This window comes from Mustela putorius, unplaced genomic scaffold (assembly GCF_011764305.1).
Source record: "Mustela putorius furo isolate JIRA1106 unplaced genomic scaffold, ASM1176430v1.1 tig00000040_pilon_pilon_pilon, whole genome shotgun sequence".
NCBI classification, from domain to species: domain Eukaryota; kingdom Metazoa; phylum Chordata; class Mammalia; order Carnivora; family Mustelidae; genus Mustela; species Mustela putorius.
Genome location: NW_025421261.1, coordinates 3,259,603 through 3,272,912, shown reverse-complemented (window position 1 = coordinate 3,272,912; position 13,310 = coordinate 3,259,603).

Here is a 13,310-nt window from a genome sequence, read left to right as displayed (position 1 = left end):
CTGTATCTTTAAGGTAAATACTCAGAAATGCAATTGCAGGGTCATAGGGAAGTTCTATTTTTAATTTCTTGAGGTATTTCCACACTGTTCTCCAAAGAGGCTGCACCAATTTGCATTCCCACCAACAGTGTAAGAGGGTTCCCCTTTCTCCACACCCCCTCCAACACATGTTGTTTTCTGTCTTGCTAATTTTGGCCATTCTAACTGGTGTAAGGTGGTATCTCAATGTGGTTTTAATTTGAATCTCCCTGAGGGCTAGTGATGATGAACATTGTTTCATGTGTCTGATAGCCATTTGTATGTCTTGATTGGAGAAGTGTCTGTTCATATTTTCTGCCCATTATTTGATATGATTGTCTGTTTTGTGTGTGTTGAGTTTGAGGAGTTCATTATAGATCCTGGATATCAACCTTTTGTCTGTACTGTCATTTGCAAATATCTTCTCCCATTCCGTGGGTTGCCTCTTTGTTTTCTTGACTGTTTCCTTTGCTGTGCAGAAGCTTTTGATTTTTATGAAGTCCCAGAAGTTCATCTTCGCTTTTGTTTCCTTTGCCTTTGGAGACATATCTTGAAAGAAGTTGCTGTGGCTGATATCGAAGAGATTACTGCCTATGTTCTCCTCTAGGATTCTGATGGATTCCTGTCTCATGTTGAGGTCTTTTATCCATTTTGAGTTTATCTTTGTTTATGGTGTAAGAGAATGGTCGAGTTTTATTCTTCTACATATAGCTGCCCAGTTTTCCCAGCACCATTTATTGAAGAGACTGTCTTTTTTCCACTGCATATTTTTTCCTGCTTTGTCGAAAATTATTTGACCATAGAGTTGAGGGTCCATATCTGGACTCTCTAATCTGTCCCACTGTTCAATGTTTCTGTTTTTATGCCAGTACCATGCTGTCTTTCATTCTTTAAAAAAAAAAAAAAAATCACTGTTTATCTGACAGTGGGGGTCGGGGAAGGGCAGAGAGAGGAGAAAGAATCTCAAGCAGATTCTCCGCGGAGCCCTGAGCCCATATGGGGGCTTGGTCTCCGGACTCTGAGATCCCAGCCTGAGCCGAGATCAAGAGACAGACTCTCATCTGACCGAGCCACCCAGATACCCCAAAGTTTTCTTGAGCTATGCGTAAGGCCCCCGAGTCTCCCATGGGTCTGACCCAGTCCCTTCATATGCCTAAGGGAAGATCTTTCTTCCTTTAACTAAAGCCAAGTTTGTAACAGTAGCGAACTGAACGTACAGTGACTTGGTTTTTCTGTCTCATACAGCAACAAAAGATGGACTGAACTCTGTGTGTAAGTCAGGAAAGCAGCTCTCCCAGTCACACAGACCTTAGTCACCGTCCCCGTGAGGATGCTGACATCATGAACACTCTGCCACTGATTCTTTTCTTTTCTTTTAATTTTTTATTTAATTTTTAAACTTTATTTAATTTTTATTTAATTTAATTTTTTTTTAAGTTTTTATTTATTTATTTGACAGAGATCACGAGTAGGCAGAGAGGCAGGCAGAGAGAGAGGAGGAAGAAATCTTCCCTGATGAGCAGAGAGCCCGATGTGGGGCTCGATCCCAGGACCCTGAGATGGTGACCTGAGCCGAAGGCAGGGGATTAATCTCTGAGCCACCCAGGCACCCCTGCCACTGATTATTTCCGTCTGCAACACAAGCTGTATTTTCTCTTTGCAGAGACAATATTATAAAATACTGGAACCAAAGCCCATACCAGAGACTTGCTTCTGGCCCTGGGACTCATTATAACAAAATGTTTTAGTGTTTGGGGTAGGTACTGCGTTACATCTCAGGATGACCTAAGTTCAAGAGTAATCGTAGAGCCAATAGGGCGAATAAAGTCATTCAATCTCAACCCCTTTTTGTAGGTTCACCTTCAAGTTTTTTTGAAAAACCAGGTTTAGCTACAAAGTATGGGAATGATTCCTTGGCGTGTTTCTCCTGATGCCAGCCATCTGGCAGGACTATTATTGGTAACAGAAGCATATTTTAGCTATTATTTGTTAATGTTAGGGCCACATGTCACTACCTTCCAGCATTCTGGGAAATGCCAGAGCAAGATAACAGGCCTGATTCTCATTTTCTCCCACCCCAGGTCTAAAAGCAAGTATGTGAAGGCTTACGTGGCCACACAATGTGAACCAGGAAAATTGGTGTCCTGCCAGAACCCTTTAAAAATAAACAGAGTGGGGCGCCTGGGTGGCTCAGTGGGTTAAGCCTCTGCCTTCGGCTCAGGTCATGATCTCAGGGTCCTGGGATCCAGCCCCGCATCGGGCTCTCTGCTCGGTGGAGATCCTGCATCTCTCTCTGCCTGCCTCTGCCTACTTGTGATCTCTCTCTCTCTGCCAAATAAATAAATAAATAAATAAATAAATAAAACCTTAAAAAAGAAAAAGAAAAAGAAAAAACAATAAAAAAAAAAAATAAACAGAGTAACCCGAAGAAATCTCAAAGTAAAATTGAAACCTTCCCATACGAAAGCAGGTTCCTCAGAGCAAACCTGGAAGAGAAGCTTCATTTTCTTCAGCTCTGGAGTCAGCAAAAGATCTATTGTTACATCCATTTCAGACACTGTGAGAAGTTAAAAAAAATGTCTGTAAAGCACATTGGCTCTGAACAAATTCAAGACTGTGTGGTTCAAACACGTGTGGTTCCTGGTAGGCTGCTGGGGCACGTGCCCTTCGCCAAAGTAGATTGATTTTTGAAGCCGTCGGGAGTTCATTCCTCTTAGCGTGACTGCGTCCATCTCAGCCCGGGGGGAAACCGCAGCAGCCAAAACATTTAGTCAGCAGGAGTCAGGCCGGCGTGTATGTCTCTCCGCGCCACCGAGCCGCATGGGGGTTAGTGGCCGCTTCTAGGGGACATGGGAGCGGGCCGAGCGGCCTGCACGCAGGGACCTGAAGAGCTTCCCCCACCCCCCGCCCACTTTCTCACTAATGCTCAGTCCATGGCCTGTGTTCCATGAGGTGGCCCGCCGTCTCACCTGTTTCGGGTAAGAGATTATATTAACGATTTATATCTCATCTACTTCAAAAAAATTTTTTGAGATGATTTTGTGACTCTTTGGAGTTTTATAAAGATGGTTTCAGCTGGAAGAAATGGGCAATGATCCTTCTCTCCCCCTAAACTGATGTGGCTAGCCTTGACCTTGATTCGGGAGAAAGGCCACAGTTCTGCTGTTGTTGTTGTAAGGTAAGGGGACGTGCAGCAACACTATTTCGGAATAGAAAGCAAGGTGATAAAGCTCATAGTCCTGACTAACTGAAACTAGTGGAAAGTCCTTTTCAATCAGCTGTTTCCTGCATCTACACATGACTTTTAGACCCGGAGGTCACTATCCTTCTAATGGCCTAAGGCGCTTCGCTGTTGTTTCACATTCACAACTTTCTTTTCAACCTTCCTTCTTCAGACGTGGTTTCTGCTGTGTCTCCCATTTGTATTTCTGTAGTACTTAGTCTGTGGTTAAGGTAAAGTAGTTACACTCCTGTGTTTAAATGAAGAGATTTCTTTCAAAAGAAGAAAATGGAATGGAATTCAGTGTTCTATTGGATTGAAATGAAAAAGTGCATATATTGGAGTTTGCAAAGAGGTTTCCTGCAAGTAGGTTCCATTGCCAAATTTCAGACATTGTATTTTGCTCACAAGATTTTGGGTTACCATGAGAGATTCGGCACAAGAGAAAACAGACGGGAGGGGACAGACAGAGGGAGAGAGAGACTATGTCACTCAGTCAAAGAAAAATCCACATTTCACATCTAGTTATGTGACAAAGCACCTAGTCTCCCCTGTGGCCCATTGAAACAAACTGTTGGAAGCAGGACCTTTCCTTTATACGAGGAAAACAGACCCTCCACACTTGAGGTAAAAACTGAGCTTGATAAACATGTGTCTGGGGAAGAAGTGGGAAAGATTCGCTGCGTGCGAAGGGAAGGCACGTCCGGCCATGACAGATGGGGGTTGAGGGGAGCGGAAGAGCTGAGAAGAGAAACACTCCTAGTGCCAGGGCAGGGCAGCACGAAGGGTCAGGGCCGTTCTCTCCAGAGATGCCTGACGACACCCGGATGACGATGGCTGCGGAGACCCGCCCGCTGCTGCTCACTGACGTCATCTCCCTAAAAACCTGGTTCACAGCCTTAGCTGGACAGTTAGGCTGTATCTACTGCATTCCCAATGGCTTCCCTGGCGGACCCCATCGAGGAGCCGGCAGGGTCCTTTGCCCTTTCTTTGCTTCTCTGCATCTACGGTTACCTCTTCGGTGTCTAGCCCGGCCTACCAGGGACTGATGCTCTGTCGACGGTGCCGTTTGCAGAGCTGCGGCTCCTCCCTGTGAACGACCTGTCTTGTTACGGTAATAACAATCAGGATTTTTAGTATATTAAATCATAAGTAATTCTATATTATTAATAATTCTGGAAATTACTAATGTTACTAGCAACTCTATCATAGTAGGTTAGAATTAAAGGTGGTGGAGATATTAGAATTAGTAGTGATATATTACTAACATATTACCATATATATAACATATATTACATATTAGTGTGTAACACATTACTTTTTTTATTTAAATTCAACCTCTTCTTGAAGGTGTTTATATTTTTATTTAAGTTCAATGCATCAACAATATAGTACATCATTAGTCTCAGATGTAGTGTTCAACAATTCATCAGTTACATATAATACCCTATATAACATAATATTAATATATTTATATAGATTAGTAACAGATTAGTCAATCATGCAGTAAATAATCTTTGAATGCTCACTATTTGAGGGATACTTTTTTAGATCCAAGAACAAAACTGTGACTAAAACCAACACACGTCCTGTAGAAAGCTACATTCTGCGGGGGAGGGGAACAAAATGGGCAAGAGCCATCATAAATAAGTAAATTAAGTAGCTGATAACCACCGCAGAAGAATTAGAAAGTAGAGCAAGACAAGGAACATCGGTAGTGCTGGAGGGGAATGGGAGAAAGGTTGCAATTTTGTCTTTTTATTATTTTTTAAGTTTTTAAGAAACTCCAGTTAGTTGGCATACAGTGCCATTTTAGTTGCAGGTGTACAACACAGTGACCCAACACTTCCATCCCCTGGTGCTCGTCATAGTACCCTCCTCGGTCCCCATGGCCCAGCTCACCCAGCCCCACAGCCCCATCAGTTTGTTCGCTGTAGTTAAAGAGTCTGCGTCTCATTCTCTTTCTCTGACTTCTCCTCTGACCCCTCTCCTTCTCCTGTTGGTTCATTTGTTTTGTTTCTTAAATTCCACATCTGAGTGAAGTCATATGGCATTTGTCTTTCTCTGATTAACTTACTATGCGTAGCGTTACGCGCTCTAACTCCGTCCATCTTGTTGCAAATGGCTACTTCCTCCTTATCCATGATCCGTCTATGCACACCTGGACTGTTGCCACAGTTGGGTCTTGTAGATAGCGCTGCTATAAACATAGAGGTGCAAGTACCCTGTGAATTATTATTTTTGTATTCTTTGGGTAAATACCTAGTAGTGCCATTGCTGGATGATAGGGTAGTTCTATTTTTAACTTTTTGAGCAACTCCATACTGTTCTCTAGAGCAGCTGCCCAAGTTTTCATTCCTATCAACAGTGCAAGAGGGTTCCCCTTTCTCCATGTCCTCTCCATGTTATTTCTTTATTGCTGATGTTAGCCATTCTGACAGGTGTGAGGAGGTATCTCATTGTAGTTTTAATTTGTATTTCCCTGGTGATGAGTGATGCTGAGGGTTTTTCCTGTGTCTGTTGTCTATCTGTGTGTCTTCTTTGGAAAAATGTCTATTCATGTCTTCTGCCCATTTTTTAACTGTATCATTTGCTTTTGGGGATGTTGAGTTTTGTAAGTTCTTTATGTATTTTGGATACTAATCCTTTATTGCATATGGCATTTGCAAATATCTTCTTCCATTCTGTTATTTTGCCTGTTAGTTTCATTGATTGTTTTCTTTGCTGTGCAGTCAATAGATTGCTTTTGCTTTTATTTTAATAGGTTGCAATTTTAAATGAGGTAAGCATAATTGAGGGGTTGAGTTTTGAGCAAAGGCTTGAAGGAGAAGAGGGAGTTACCTGAGGGACAACAGATCCAAGTAGAGGGAAGAGCCAGTGCAAAAGTCTGTCGGCAAAGAGCTATTTGCATGTTCAACAAACAGCAAGGAGCGCGCTGGGGCTGCCACAGAGGGTAGAAATGGAAGGAGGTGCGGCCAGGGACCAGAAAACAAGGAGAGCCGGGCCAGGGAGCTCAATCTGAGCGCCTGTAAGCCATTACAAGGAGGCCAGCTCTTACGAGCAGTGAGATTGGGAGCTCTGGTAAGGTTGTAGTCAGCAGAGTGACATGATCTGATGCACATTATAAAAGAATTACTCCTGTTATCTGGGAATAGAGTATAGGGGGCAAAGGGAGAGGCTGTGAAACCGGCTGGGAGGCTGCTTCAGTAATCCAGCACGAGACCGGTGGCTTGGACCTGGTGGTAGCAGAGGTGATGGGCAGAGCTATTCTGTTTTGGTTCCCAACAATAGGATTTCCATCTGGGATCATTCACATAAGACCCTGCAAGACTTCCGGGGGGCATCTTTTGGAGACCACGCCTGTAGTGCTCTTTGGCTTTGGGTATGTCTGCCTGCAACTCAGGTGAAGAACACGAAAACCCTATTCCTTTACTTTCCCTTGTTCATCTTTCTGGTTCCACATTTGGTATGCACGTTATTTCTTGTGGATGACCTTCTTCCTTTGTCACTTGAGGGAAAAATAAAAATTAACATTTGTTTAACAACTGCACAGTCCAGGCCCTGTGTTCGGTACTTAAAATGTATATAATGAGCTGAGTAACATCTATCAAGTGCTTACTACCTGCCAGGCATTGTGTCAAACCCTTTTCTACAGGTGATCTTACTCAGTCCTCTCCACAGTCATGTAAAGCTGCAAGTATCATCCGTTCTTCCAGAGAGTACATCTGCACAAGACTATCTCACAAGCAGCCGAGCGGGGAATCAAACCCAGGTTTGTCTGGAGCTCTTGAATGTTTTGCTTTCCATTCAGTCCTCACTCATGATCCCCTGAAAGGCTGTGACGTAAGAATTATTGTCTTAGTTTGACGAATGTCCAGTCAACATATTATTATTTCCTATTGCTAATAATATGTACGTATGTGCAGACTTTCTCCAATTGGCTTATTAGTTCCTTGCATATAGAAAAAACGAGCACATGCCATAGCATCGAGTGTGACGCCTCGAGCATGGTTAGGTTTGAGGAAGTCCAAGGTGATTGATTTTGTGCTGTGTTGTTTCATGACATCACCTTACACCAATGCAGGGTCAGAGTCCACCTCGCTTTGCCCCCCAGAGGACACACTGCATAGTGTGTGTTCCAGAAATGTTATTCATAGCATATGTTTGTTACTTAATCTATTTCTGTCTTTGTGATTCGCAAGGACTCTTTCAGCTTTCACCCAGCTATTTTGTCTTCTGTGACTCTTATGAGCAGAAACAAACAATATTTTTTTCTAGAACATTTTTATTGTACTCCCACTTGGGCAGATAAAAATGAAACTGACATCAGAACTCAAACAACAGCAGTGTTCACATGGACTTACTTTTCCTATCTTTACTAATCTCATGAGATCTGTGGATTTATAGTGTTCTTAACTCCTTCAGCAGGTCCTGCCGGGAGTTGGGAAGAGAGAGATCGTCGTGCTAGTGTGTTAAACATGGACAGGCTCACTAACTGATGTAAAGAACAGAATAACCCTATTTGCTAATCTAGGGGTCAGAAACTTCAGCTCCTGAAGAAACACTGGAGATCCCATAAAGGACTATATGTCAAGATCACACTAGCTTCTTGCCCTTCATAGACTAATCTGCTCTCAGAACATGTTGGGGATCTCCACTTCTGAAATACAAACACACAAGCAATACCTGCAGGAAAACACCAAAAACCGCATTCACCCATCACCTCATGAGGTTTTCTTTCCTTATCCTGCTTCAAAAACATTTATTTTCTTGCCCCAGCATAGGTCTAAGTTAATCAGCACTCGTTGCCATAACAAAATACCATAGGTTTGATGACTTGAACAACAGAAATGTATTTCTTACAGTGCTGGAGGCTGGAGGTCCAGGATCAAGGTGCTACTCGATTCGGTTCTCGGGGACGACTCTTCCTGGCCAATGGCCACCTTCCAGCGGCCGTGTCTTCACACGGCAGAGAGAGAGAGATCTGGTTTCTCTTCCTCTGCAACAAGTCTGCTAATCCTATGCGATCACGACGCTACTCTTAGGACCATATTTAACAGTAACTGCTTCAGTAAAGACCCTCTATCCAAACGCAGTCTCAATGGAGGTTAGAACTTCCAGATGTGAATTTTGGGAGTGGGGGCAGAATTTAATTTATAGTAGATCTTTGTGATTTTTCTGAAGACCGTGATCTATTTATCGAATTGTTGAATATAAATTCTCTTTGTCATTCTCTCACAAGTGATTGTTTAGGAGTGATCTATTTCTGGAATAGCTAAGTGCTATATTATTCCTATTTTAAGATGAAATGCACAATAACTTTAACAGTGAAAACTTAAATATACTTAAAACCACCTTGGGGGCCTGGATGCTGTATTATTAGTGTGTCATTGGAAAATCTAATTAAAAATTTAGAGAGCCCCCCAAATTACAAGATAAATCTATTCTACTCTTATCTCTAGGACACAGATCATCCTTTTAGGTACAATAATTTCCTTCATTGAGCACAGATTGTATAATACTATTATTCCAAGCTAACTTTTAATATCTGCATTTTTCAAAACCATCATATCTTTGTTTTATAATTTAGTCAGAATCAAATCATGTCATTAAACCAACAATGGTAGGAGGAAAAAGAATATTGTTGACTTTTCACCTAATCTATATATTCCTGACTTTCTAAATGACAGGATTTGGTCAGTTTATGGAAATAACCAGCCAATTAAATAAAAGAGAATAAGAATTGTCCAACTAGGTTTTTTTTTTTTTTTAAATCCAATATAAGTAGTAACAACAGTGCTGTTTATTATTCTTCTTGAGTCAGACATGTAAATTGATTTTAAGGACGTTGAGAATACGGGCTGCCAAGTGCAGATCCTTTTGACAGAAGCCGGAAGAAGGAAGGTCTGCAGGATCTTCCCGCCCAGCGCATCTGTGGCGGCCGAAGCAGCTATTGCCGACGGAGGGCAGAAGGCAAGCAAGAGCCCGCAGAACCGGGACTGGAGTCAGGAGCCAGGGTTTTTCAAGTTGTACCGAGCTTCTCACCAATATCATCCTATTCTGAACTTAGATTACTTCCAAAATAAACCTCCAGCCCTTTCTGCACCCAGGGAAACATCCCTCAACCAGTAATACCCGGCACACTTCCTGATGAAGTGTTTGAAAAGTGTTCTTAAAAGAGCATGAGAAGTGACCTTTCCTTGATATCCTAAGAGCAGCGTGTGGTCCCGATGTCTGTAAATTGTCATACCAAGTTTTTTTTTTTTTTTCTTATGAACTTATAGTTTTTTTTAAGAAAATTATAATTTTTTAGATTCAAAGAATTTTCCGGAGAGATTGTTTTAAGTCTCTGTTTGCTAGTTCCCTTCCTCCACTCAACTATTTTGCTTTAGTTTCTTTCTTGAATTTGTGAAGCTCACCTCCTTTGCTCACCAGCCGTAGAGAATCTCTGCTTGTTAGGAAGACTGGGCAACGGGCGTACGGGAGACTCTGGCGCGGGTCTGTGTGCGGATCTTCAGCGAAGACTTGGTGAACCGTCACCGTTTTTGTTTTTGGTTTTTGTTCTTTTTTGAAGGCTATAGAAATACAAGAATACATCTGCATATCGTATTTTTAAAAACATATTGCAATCATTTCCTATTTCTAAGTGGCCCGTGATGTGATACAGCTGAAATGTTTCAAAAATGCGGCAGATATATTAGAAAACACATGTACGTGAAAGACTTAAATTTTGTATCGGGTTTGATATGTAGCATGAGACTCGCAGAGAGTTTGAATATTTTCCAATGTGGGATATACTGAGAGTGCTGTCCTGTTTATGTGGCTGTATGGTCAAATTCAAGCATGAGGAGTGGCTTGGTATTTTCATGCAGAATGGACTGAGTCAGATGATTGTGCTGGTGAATTGAATTCAGATATGGTAGCTAGTATATATGTGTGTGTGTGTGTGTGTGTATATATGTAATAGTCATACGTGTGCATTATTAACTGTAAGTACAAATATAAACACAGATCCACATGTAAATAAATGGTCAGGGCTCTGACAAGAGATGAGCAGACTTTAGACTTCAGGTAAAGGAGTGTTGGAAAGGGGAAAGAGGCACTGAGATCAGTTTCCAAAACAACAAATAAACAAACCTGCAGAAAACAAAACAAAACAAAACGTAGATAAATCCACTTTGCCTCCTTCACAGCTGTCTTCTAGGACCTTGGGAGGAACGTAGGTAGGTACGTCTGCCAGGAATCTTGAATACCAGAACCAAGTTACATAGGCTCCATCTCTTAAAAACCGGGACCTGGGAGAGATTACTTAGTTTCTTTGTGTCTTTGCTCCTTCATCTGTAAAATGGAGATGGTGACGGCACATATCACGTGGGTTGTCATGAGGACTGAGCAAGCAGAGGCTGATGAAACACTCAGAAACCTGGAAGTGACCAGTGACCAGTGATCTTTGGAACGCAACTTCTGTATTGTGCATAATACATTTTTTTTAAAGACTTTATTTATTTATTTGACAGAGAGAAATCACAAGTAGATGGAGAGGCAGGCAGAGAGAGAGAGAGAGAGAGAGAGAAGCAGGCTCCCCGCCGAGCAGAGAGCCCGATGTGGGACTCGATCCCAGGACCCTGAGATCATGACCTGAGCCGAAGGCAGCGACCTAACCCACTGAGCCACCCAGGCGCCCATGCATAATACATTTTTAATGTCTTCTTCCATTACAATGTGTTTTGCAAGGACAGGTTCATTTTTTAGCCCATTTTGTGAGCTCCATTGTGCTTTTTTCCGGTGTTTTATGCAAGTTGACTACTAATGACTAATGAAAACAATATGAATGCATTGTTGCTGCATTAGTGTAATGTGGTGTGGTTTTGCACTTAAAAGAGGCATTCAGATGCTCTAGTTGTAAATGTTCATGAAAAGCCTCTTCTGTACTAGTCAAACTGCTTTTAGTAAGTCTCACCAGTGGTTTTACATCTGCAGAGCATTGAGGGCGGGGCTGACTGTTGAGAGGACTGAAATTGCTTCATATTGTGATCCTAAATTTTATATTCACTATATTCCCCAAAGTATACCTTAATAAATATTTTATGACCAGGAAAAAAAAAAAGAGAGAGAGAGGAGTGGGCCTAGGTAAACACAGGGGTGGGCGGCACAGGGGAAGAGGAAGTGTTTCCTCTTGTTATTCCCTAAGTCGGTGTAGTCTAGTATTAAAGCCCATAAAAAAAACAAAAAAGGAATAGAGTGGAGAGAATATTACACTGGTGAAACGTCAAGCTTACCACTTCAAAGAAAGGCCCTCAAACGTGGGAGCTCCACGGGTCTCACTGTCAAAGCCGTTTCCCAGAGGCTCCAAGGTGGCTTTATTAAAGAGGGAAATTCAGTCATTTCCCAATGAAATTACAGAGGAACAGATGAGTTAACATTGTTTTGTAGACCTTTCACTTCCTGACATTTGGGTCAGAAAAAGGAAAACATTCAGCCTTTACTTCCTATGTAATTTCTCCCCTTATCTGAGAACAACTGTTCCTTCTCAAGTCAGCAGGGCTGTCCGAGAGTGCAAACGGCGTCCTGTGCTAGCGGGACTTTCAGAAGAGCATCTGGGTCATTGCAGCGAGACACGAAGTGATGAAAACAAAACAAACAGAAATGAACTTGCTTTATAAGTAACTGCCACAAAAGCGGTATTAAAATTCTTTCTCTTTCAGATGTAAATTAGACATCTTGGACTGTTTTCCTTTAAAGATTTTTCTACAGAATACTTTAAAAGATACAACAAAAATAACCACAAAACCCTCTCAATAATTTCCAGATAAATGCCTCTAATAGTGTTTATATTTAGGCTTTTGAGGCTCCATCTTTACCCTGGGAACTCTTCCCTCCTTCAGAGATGCCACCGTTTTGTTTCTCTCTCTCCCTCTCTCTCATTAACATTTCAGTGTAAAGCAACATTACAGTGTAAAGATAGCTTTGAGCCCTTAAGGTACTGAAAAGTGCATAGATTGCTTCTTTCCCTAAAAGCACATACTTTCATATTTTGCTTTTCATCGGTTAACATTTTTCTGGAAGAAGTCGTGGCGGAAAGCGGGGTGGGGTGGACATTCCTACTTTACATACCGACCGAAGTATAATAGTTAATGTGACTAGGCAATGTAGTCCCTCTAAAGTCACAGGACCCAGCAAAAACGCCAAGATTTGAAGCAACAGTTTCAACCTTTATTTATGAATGAAGAAATGGGAATTCAGAGGTTTTACATATCAGACTTAGGAAAGTCTGATTACCGAATGTTTAAGAGCAAAAAGTGATTTATAATTAAGGTCAAAATGAAAAGAAAATGTTTGTACATTCTCGGGCGGCTCATATAACTTTCCTTTTTGATTAATTAACAAATGTTTGGTTAATGCCACCAAGTGAGTGAAATTGAATACCCCACCCGGCAAACAGTCACCAACAGTTGTTTTCAGAATAGTTATCCTGCTGCTACCAAAGGTTATTAAAATATGTAGCTTTGTGAAGGAACTAAATTTCCACCAGCAATCTCACATATCATATCTCACTGCATTTCAGAAGCCCAAGAGGCCAGTGAGGGTAACAAAGGACTGTGGAGGGGGGTGACCCGTTGCAGCAGCAGCACAGGAAAATTTGCCTCAAGGATCAGGCAGACGGGTGAGCCTCCGGCTCTTCTAGGAAGCACTCATGGGGCGCCTGGGTGGCTCAATCCGCTAAGCATCTGCCTTCAGCTCAGGTCACCAGTGCCAGGGTCCCGGGATGCAGCCCCGAGCAGGGCTCTCCGCTGGGTGGAGAGTCGGCTTCTCCCTCTCCCTCTGATCCTCCCCGCTCTCGGGCTCTCTCTCTCACTCTCTCTCTCAAATATATAAATGAAATCTTAAATTTTTTTTTTTTTTTAAAAGAAAGAGTCACTCAATGATTTAGAAGGTCTCTAGGGGTCAGGCAAAGAGTGCTTGCACAAGTAAAGGTGAAAGAGAGAGCCATACGGAAAGACAGAAATCGAGTCTGTAGGAGACAAGCCATGTCTATACCTCCGGACCCCACTTCTACCTGTTAGCTTCATGG